Source organism: Balearica regulorum, chromosome 2, assembly GCF_011004875.1.
Source record: "Balearica regulorum gibbericeps isolate bBalReg1 chromosome 2, bBalReg1.pri, whole genome shotgun sequence".
Taxonomy (NCBI): Eukaryota; Metazoa; Chordata; class Aves; order Gruiformes; family Gruidae; genus Balearica; species Balearica regulorum.
Window position 1 is genome coordinate 69,249,148 of NC_046185.1, and position 8,825 is coordinate 69,257,972.

Consider the following 8,825-nt stretch of genomic DNA (forward strand, 5'->3'; position numbering starts at 1 on the left):
CTATCTTTTTAAATGACTTTTAATAAATTCATCCTTAAGAAAACTCATTTTTTCTTAGATAGAATAGATAAGATGTGGCTGGAAACGCAGCAGCAGAGGATTTTTTTTCTCTGAAAAACAATTTTATTTGTTGGGGACAGTGCTGTAAATCTTAAGAGCATCCATGGTAAAAGACAGTAGCAATACAATAGTCTTTAGCATATCAGTCATGAGACAGTAAGACACAAACAATAATGAAAATAAGAGGATATATGCGACTTTATCATCATCTATTTTATATTTACAATATAAATTGCAATATTTACAATGAACCTGCCCACAAAACAACAATACTATTTGATGAATGCTCTGAGAAGTTTTGTTACTTTTTTTAAAAAAAATCTGGATTACTTTTCTACCCACTATATTTTTTGTTTACACATGAAGTTACCCTCACAATAGTGGTTTCTCAGTAATTTTGCATATGATTAACACTTAGTTACCAAATTACAATGTTCTTGATGAAAAAGGGGTTGAGAAATTCCAATGAATAAACATTTTCTACCAAATTATTTAGATCATGCCATATATTTACTATTATCATGCTTTGAGAGGATTAAGTGGTCTGTGTCCTGTTAAGAAGCAAGTCAGTTTTCCTTTCCCTTTGGCAGTGAAATTCCATGTTCTGCTGTATTTGTTAGTGAACTATATCAAGTTTTTGACATTTTAGTTCTCAGAAATTCTGTTACTAGAATTGAGTTTCTTACGCCCTTACTCTCTCTTAGATAGATAACTTGGTATGACTTTAAGTAGAACAGAAGAGAAAAAAGGGACATGGCTCTAGAAGGGGACTTTGAAATAGCATCTATTTGAAAGTGCTATGAGGGTAAAATGTTAGACTAAGTTTCCAAAGGGATATATTGGTGAGCAGGAAGCAGGTGCTCTGATCACAGATGCGTGAAAATTCATTGCAATTTACTATACAAATGTCATTTCTACATACGTGGTGTGCAAAACAGAAAAACACCACCTCTTCTTCTTACCCCACCAAAGACAAACAAAAGCTGAACCCACTTATGTTAAAGGAATGTTCTTTAAATTGTGAAATGAAGCACTTGAAAGTTAGGAAATGCCAGAAGGCAAGTTATCCATGTAATGTTAAATACAGCCTCCTACAAAGCATGCTTTATATTATGAGGTACAGTTTCAGAAGTACCTAGAGGTCCTATGAACCAGACTTTTAGCAGCACTTAGAAGCCTGTGTGATTTCTGTGTTGGTAGAAGTCTCTCAACAATCCTTACTTATACAGTATTTTTTCAGTAAGACTATACCCTTATTCAGGGCACAAAATTCACATAAGGTCATAAGAAGCCAGTTCTCACCCATACAAGGTTTTCCTTTGTAGTATGTGAATCCTTCTCAAAACAATACACTCATTCTCCTGGTTATCAGGAGAAATACTACTACTACAAATGTAAAGTACAAAACACTTCTTCACTGGCTGGAAGCATCACACACACACATATTTAATATATCGTAAGCATCAATTCATCCAGAGGATTCCTAACATTTCCAAATTTTACCTGATTACTTTGTTTCTCCTCTCTTTGCTTTGCACTTTAAACTGCTTCTCACCAACAAAATCACCATTGAGACCAGTAAAGCAGCAGTAGTATATCTATGGTTTTGTGAGCTTTTTTAAACAGTAAAGCTATCCCAGTGCCAGCAATTTTTATGATGATGTGAGTTAGTTCTGTTGCAAAAAGATTTCACACTCAGCTATGTTGTTGCTTGTTGTTTGGTTTTTTTTCTTCTCTATACCTCTGCTCTTGAAGAAGATTGACTTGCCTGCTGTTTAGCAGAGGATTAAAAATTCACTGCCACTGCTAAACTGCTGTGAGCACAAGTGTTTAGATTTGCCTAGACCAGAACTACGTGTTGCGGGAATGTTTTCAGAGGTAAGCACAGAAACCCTAGTCCTTGTCTGTCAGATACATACTCTAATTACTCATTATTTTGAAAATATTATTGTTATTCACAATTATTCAGCACAGCTTGAGATACCTTCTGCTCTGTAAGTCTGGGTACCACTGTGGAGTCAGACTGAAGGCTCCATTAATGCTTGGATAAACTGTTCAAAGAGATGGTGGATTCAGGTACTTTGCTTCACAATATGAAACAAACCATCTGATATTTGTCTGTCCCTAGTTAAAATTCTGTTCAGTCACTTTTCTTTCAACCTCTCATCTGAGCTGCTTGAGCATACTTGGCAGGAACTGTGACAAAGAAACACTGACAAAATTTCAATAAAATATGACTGAATCATAAGAGATGAAAGAATGAAGTTGTACCTTGTGAAACATATATTTGAATGTAAAAGGAACAAGGTTGCCTCTTGTATCACTCAAATTGTTTTAAAATATATCCAGCCAGGATCACCTATGGAAAAAAAGAAACAGGCTGAAAGAAGGCTGCATCTGAAAACTTTGCTTCAAGTGTTTAACGACATTATCTTTTCTGAATATCTTTTTTGAGAACTACATCATTTAGATTTTTGTGATCATTGTCTTTATTTAAAAAGTAAATAATTTAGGGATTGGGGGTTTTTGTTTCTGACTTACTTGAAAAAAGGGACTCAGCAGTGCTGGAGGATTATTGGAAACATAACTTCTATATCCAGTTTTCCAAAGCCAAATAATTAGAGGTGGACAAATATTTCCTTGGTTATATCAGTTTCAGAATGCAACAAACTTTGCCTCAGTGTAGTGCAAATGGTGCTATGCCAGGATTTTTTATTTATATGTCATTTTCCCAACACTTTTAGCCACATATTTACAAAGCCTAACACACTACTGTGGTATTTAGGCAGTGTTGCAACCTTTGACAGTTCTATGTAGTTTAAGCCTGTATGAAAGTGGAACAACTGAATGAATCAGGTCTTGGATTCTACATACAACAGACAGAATTCACGTGAGCACTGGAGTTGAATGAATTCATCTTATTTAAGCTCTCCACAGAGCCTGTAAGACCAGTCTGGTGTAATGGTCTTGTCACTGTACACAGGATGTTTTTGCTTTTCCTTTTTCCTTTTGTCTCCCACTGCCAGCCTAGCGCTCACAGAAAGGTCAAATGGACAGTCACTTAGCTTCTGGAAAATAGTGTTTTCCAGGTATTCAGCCATCATATTTTTACTTTTGCCTATGACCTTATATTTTTAAAATTGTACAGGCTCGAGACCACTTCTGAATCTAACCCCATCCTCGAATCAGATATATTCAATTCAGAAGCAAAAGCCAATATGTTTCTATACTGTTCTGATACAAATCTAGGTAAAAAGTTGAGGTCTGTGAAAAAATGTACAAGAATTGCAATAATGTATTGCATCTAAAGTAACAATGACTAGGCATTTTTAGATTAGACAAAATAATCTAAAAATCCTCTTGAATTTGGAATAAACTGCGCAAGGTTCAAGGTAAAATTTGTCTTTTTGACCATTCATTCCAACAGAGGAGTGACTGATACAGATCCAGGTGAATAGTTGAAGCAAATAACATTTATGGCAAATAAAAGGAAGATGATACATAAACTTGACATTGAATTATATGTCTTGATTTTATTTGTCTTCTGTCTCTTCTTGATTCGTTACTCATGCTTTTTTCAAAGGCTAGAGATACGTGGTTCTATATTAGTATGCTCTGAAAGTAACAGTAAGTAATACAAATAAGAAAGAAATAGATTTAGTACTATAAATTTCTGGAATTTAACTATTTAACCACAGATCTTTCCTTGCCATTCTTCTAACAGAGAATGAATTTTGAGGTGAACTAAAAATGTTCTTTATTACAGGAGTGCTGTGTACATTGCTCATTGACCCCTCTGATACTATAAATTGATGTTTAATATATTTTATGGTCTCTAGCAGGATCTTATTCAAAAAAGGAGAAAATGATTTACATGAGTCAGCCAACACTAACTGTCATACGCGAGGGGTTTGTGACCCTTCCTAGGACACCTCAGTGTCTGGTGCGTAAAGTACCCTCCTATATTGTTTGTGCACATCTCGTTGCAAAGATGACCTGCTTTGTTCAAGACTTTGATCAGCATCTGTCAGCCTCCAAGTCCTCAGAGGCATTTCATTTTAAAGCATTACTTTATTATACCAAAATCCATTATTGCATCATGTTATTTTAGTTTATGCCAGGAGGTAACAGGATGTCAACAGATGGAATAGTATAGTGACAACTCGAAAGTCAAAATAAAAAGGCTGATTTAGGCTGTAATTCGTGTCAAAATTATTTGATCTGAATCATTATGGACCAGAATACGAGGACACAAAAAAAGGACACGTTTTCTCCCCTATTGCAATCTAATGTAAATGGGAACAGTAGCATATCATTACGTCTCACGTGGTGAACTGGAGCAGAACACTCTAATAAGCTTCAGTGAAATTACAAGTCAGCATAAAACTGTCTTGAACCAGTGGTATAGCCTCACTATAGACAATTTACAGTAAGCATTAACAAGAAAGTGCTGATACATTGCAATAAAAAGTTGCTAATAAGACAAAGTCGACTAATGTATTTTGATGCCCTGTTCTTTACGCTAACTTTTCAAAACTTGAAGCTATCTAGCAGCATCTAGCAGTGACGGGTACAACACCAGGAGGCCTCAAACGATTCAGCTGCAGTAAACAAAGAAATGGTCAACCTCTGTAAAAACAGAAAAGCCAGACGCTGATCTGCAAACCACTTTAGGCACCATTACTAGAGGTGAATGCAGGAACAGACACATAATAGAAATAAACAGGTAGGTACTTTATGTTCTCCACAGGTAATTGAAGGTACATCCACAGTAACTGACTTGGCAATGCTTTAAGAAGGCAAATGGCTATTTTCTCATCAGCTCTTCTTCGTGCAATACAAATTTTTTCGCAGCAGTTACATAAGAAGACATCATGTTTAGATGAAATAACAGTGCTAAGAAATTAGCTCTAGAACAAAGCAACTGAGGGAATGTCAAGTAAGCAAGAGCTACAAGATGACATTCAGTCTCTGAGTGCTTGAAAATACTTCCCATATGACACGTTGCTTTGGTCCTCTTCCATTCTTCATAGCTCTAGGAAACAAAAAGCAAACAAAAACTTCATTGCTTTTTATATATGAAAAGCCAAATAAATAAGATTTGATAGTTTTCCCCAATGTGTCAGCAAAATTGTTTTCAGAGGGAAATTTGCACAGGCAGGCACTTATAGCTCAATGTGTGTCTTCTTAATCACATTAACATGGAAACATAAAAGTTCATAAAGCAATACATACTCCTTTAGAAATAAAATCCACATGAGAAAGCTAAATCCTGAGGCACTCACTCTTTTAACAAAATCTTTATCTGACAGTGTCCTATTGAAATCAAAGGAAATGTGCTGGAGTAAAGCATTTAGGATTTACTCAACAGTGCGAGCTAATCTGAACACACTGATATCACAAAGACTAATTACATAACCTACAGTAATATCATTTAGTCCATATTTTTTCATTTGAAATTCATATAAACGTGTAATTTTTGCATAATATCCATTGAGAGAGATGTTTCTAATACTGTACATCTATGTTACTGGAGCTAATTATAATCAAAAATGGACTCCAAGGAAGTAGCATTTTTGAATGAACTTTTGGTTCTGGGTCCTTTTATTGGGCTGGACCCCAGCCCTGTGGACTGTATCCCCCTGGACATAGATGGTGGGGGTGTATCCCAGGAGCATGGGATGGCTTGGGGATGACTCCAGCTCACCATCCTGGCCAGGTGCCATGCTCTGGTAGGCAGGCTGCACTGACAGGTTTGTCCATGTCCTCTTGGTACCACCTGCACTTCCAGCCGTGGGGAAGGGCTTGCAGGTAGCATAGGGAAGAAAGAAATTGTCCAGCATATATACTGCCTGTCACTCAGAAACTCCCTATAGCCACAGACTCTGCTGGCAGCATCCCCACCTGGCCCCCAGGTATGTCTCCTGTGAGACCTTCTCTCCTAAAGCACTCACGTGACATCTAATGATCTTTCTCACATGCAAGCACATTGTCCAGAGCCTACAGTGGACCAGCACAGCTCTTCCATGCAGGTGGACCTCTTAATTCTTTTTTTTTAACCTTCTGAAAGAGTCCGAAATGCTCAAGATTAAACAGGTATTTTACAGCGTATTTTGCCCTCTGTCAAATCATCCATCGTCCTGGATTCTAACCATACACAAAGCACTGCCAGAAGACCTTCCCTCTGAAGTTTCTTCTTTTGGTTTCTCACAGTTTGGTTTTTTTTCATCAATATTTTTCAGAAGAAGCATTTATTCATGGGCCATGTAATACAGGGGAAAGAGAGGAAGAAAAGTGGCCTTGAGAGAGAGACAAAAAATTTCTACTCAGCCAATTCTAGGTAATCTGGATGTGTTAAAATAACCCAAGTCTATATTTTAAAGGTAGACTCTGAGTGTTTTTATCACTCAAAGTCATATGCAACAGCACATATATCTTAAAACTTCAGATTGGGCTATTTATTGTCTCAAACAAGTAATTTGAGCTTTGCCTTATCTGAGAAAACTTAACTTTGAAGTGTAGTGGTGGAAGATATCTAGAGCCTTTTGAGCTGTCTTTACCATGGAAAAAGGAATTGAATGGTAGGTAAAGGGAACATATCCTAAATATTTCTTGGTTCCTGCACACCTGGCGCAGAGTTGACACTGCTGTGTAGGTTTGGACTTCCCCCCGTCCCGTTCCCTTCAGCTGGTGGCACTGCACTCTCTCAGTGAGACACTTGCACTCAGCACAGAGAAGGAATGGGAAAGAAACAAGGACAGCATCAGGACATTCACAAAATGCCATAGTTGATCAAGCCTACACTTGGAGATCTCATCTGATGTTATCAATGTCCTGGCCTACTTTGGGTGAATGGTACCTGGAAGACCTACTCTGATGCTGCCACTGAAGATACGTATGTGTGTGCGTATTGACATGTGAAATATTCACTCACGCATACAGCGACTGGAAAGCCTGCAGAGGTGTTTACTGCTAACCTTCTCAGTACACTAAGAGAGTATGAAATGCAATACTTCATTATACTTTTACATTATGTGAAAAAGGATATTTTTGGACAGGAAAGACCCATTCCCATTAGGATAGCCAGTTGTTTTACACATCTGTTTGGACCTTGATGGCTCTTCATCTTTAGGTGGAGAAGAGTTCTAAACATAGTGTATCTGGGACAGTATCAATATTGGCTGGTTACAGCATTTCTGGATGTACATTTAATACCCACTGTAAGCTGTTGAGTCTGTTTTGGGAGAGGAACAGCATAATCAGAAATAAGCTAGAAGGAATCTGGATGCACCTGCTCTTGGATGACCATGGCACAATAGCTGCAATGGTTGTGTAAAGGGCTGAAACAGTATGTATCTAAACTCACCTCTACCATTCCTCAATTACACCAGAGTTCCCCTAAGTTCGCCGAATTGGTCTGTTTAATAGTGAGTCTACTTAATCAACTGTATTTGCTTCTCAAACTAAAAAACAGATGTATTTCACTGACTTTTTAAAATTCTCAGTTGAAGATCTTAAAAGACGTGAAGATATTGTTTTACATTGATATGATCTTATCATACGACCTTACATTTAGTTCTCCTTCTACACATCCATTTAACTGAAATTTGATTTTAGACTGTGGTTATGTTACACATACATCTTCACCTATTGTCATACCATATGATAGAATATCTTATTTTATTGCTTCCAGATTCTCTGTTGTCCATTATTCTATTACAAATAATTTCTTTCAGTGCAAGTGTTTACAGCTTAATACTTAGCAACATACGTAGTCATATTACTAAATTGGTATTAAAATTATAGTTTGTTTAAAAAATTACAATTTAATATTATATGTATAGAAAAAGTGTCCTGAGCAGCTGTACATTAAAAAAAAACCCCAAACCCTCCTAATTATACATACCTCTCTAAATCCTGAAGGCCTTCCAGCATAAATTCAATTTCTCAATGATTGCACATAGAATCATTTCTTCGAGAGAAAAAAAAAAGTAAAAATAAATTACAGTACTAGTTGTACTTCATACAGATGGAGTAAATTTTTAAAAAGGGATTGTCACAAACTTTGACAGAGAAAGTTTTCTTGACTGTTCCATATATGTAAATGTAATATATAACCAAAGCATTTGTTGAATATTATCTATAAGAAAGAGCAAGAAAAGAATTAGCAAAGCAGAGATTACTTTTCCTCACCAGCTTGGACAGAGTAGATTTTATTGGCAATTAGAGAAATAGGCCCTCGGAATGTGGTTTCTCCCCTGTTCTGGCTTATCTTCACACAGCAACAAAGCATGAACAAAGCTGTTCAATTAAAGGAATGTACATTAAAAAATACAATAACTGATTTGCATCATCCCAGTGATTTGGGATTGATGTCTTGTACCTTTTAATAGCACAGCTTGATTATTCAGTCCTCATTGGGTCTCTTGCCAGTCATCAGACTTTTCCAGCTGCAGACTGTGGTCATTTACAGAGTTATATAGACACTGGAGAGGTCTGTCTGAAGGATAAGAAAACACAAATTAGCCTTTGCAGATTGGCCTCAGTCAATGCTGGCTTTGTGCTACAATATCCTCATTCAAACAGTTGGATAGATCACTTTAGGCATGTTGTGTCAAAGAATTATACAGAAAATTACTAGAAGGATGGTTTCCCTTTGTGTGTTATTGTGTTTTTGAAGCTTTTGAGGACTTCAGAATATCTTTGAAATGCAACGCTATATGTATAAGTTGCAAAAGGGAGCAGTAGCCAAGTTGAGAATTTGA

The 8,825-nt window shown here is 36.7% G+C and overlaps 1 long non-coding RNA gene across 1 annotated transcript; it reads right to left on the bottom strand.

The window, feature by feature from the left end:
* Positions 1 to 4,815: 4,815 nt before the first annotated feature.
* Positions 4,816 to 8,554, bottom strand: LOC142600738 (uncharacterized). The gene is made up of 4 exons (XR_012834299.1): positions 8,444 to 8,554; positions 8,254 to 8,361; positions 7,967 to 8,032; positions 4,816 to 5,095 (listed from the first exon to the last, which is right to left on the bottom strand). It is a non-coding gene; the product is annotated as an uncharacterized LOC142600738 (long non-coding RNA).
* Positions 8,555 to 8,825: the final 271 nt, after the last annotated feature.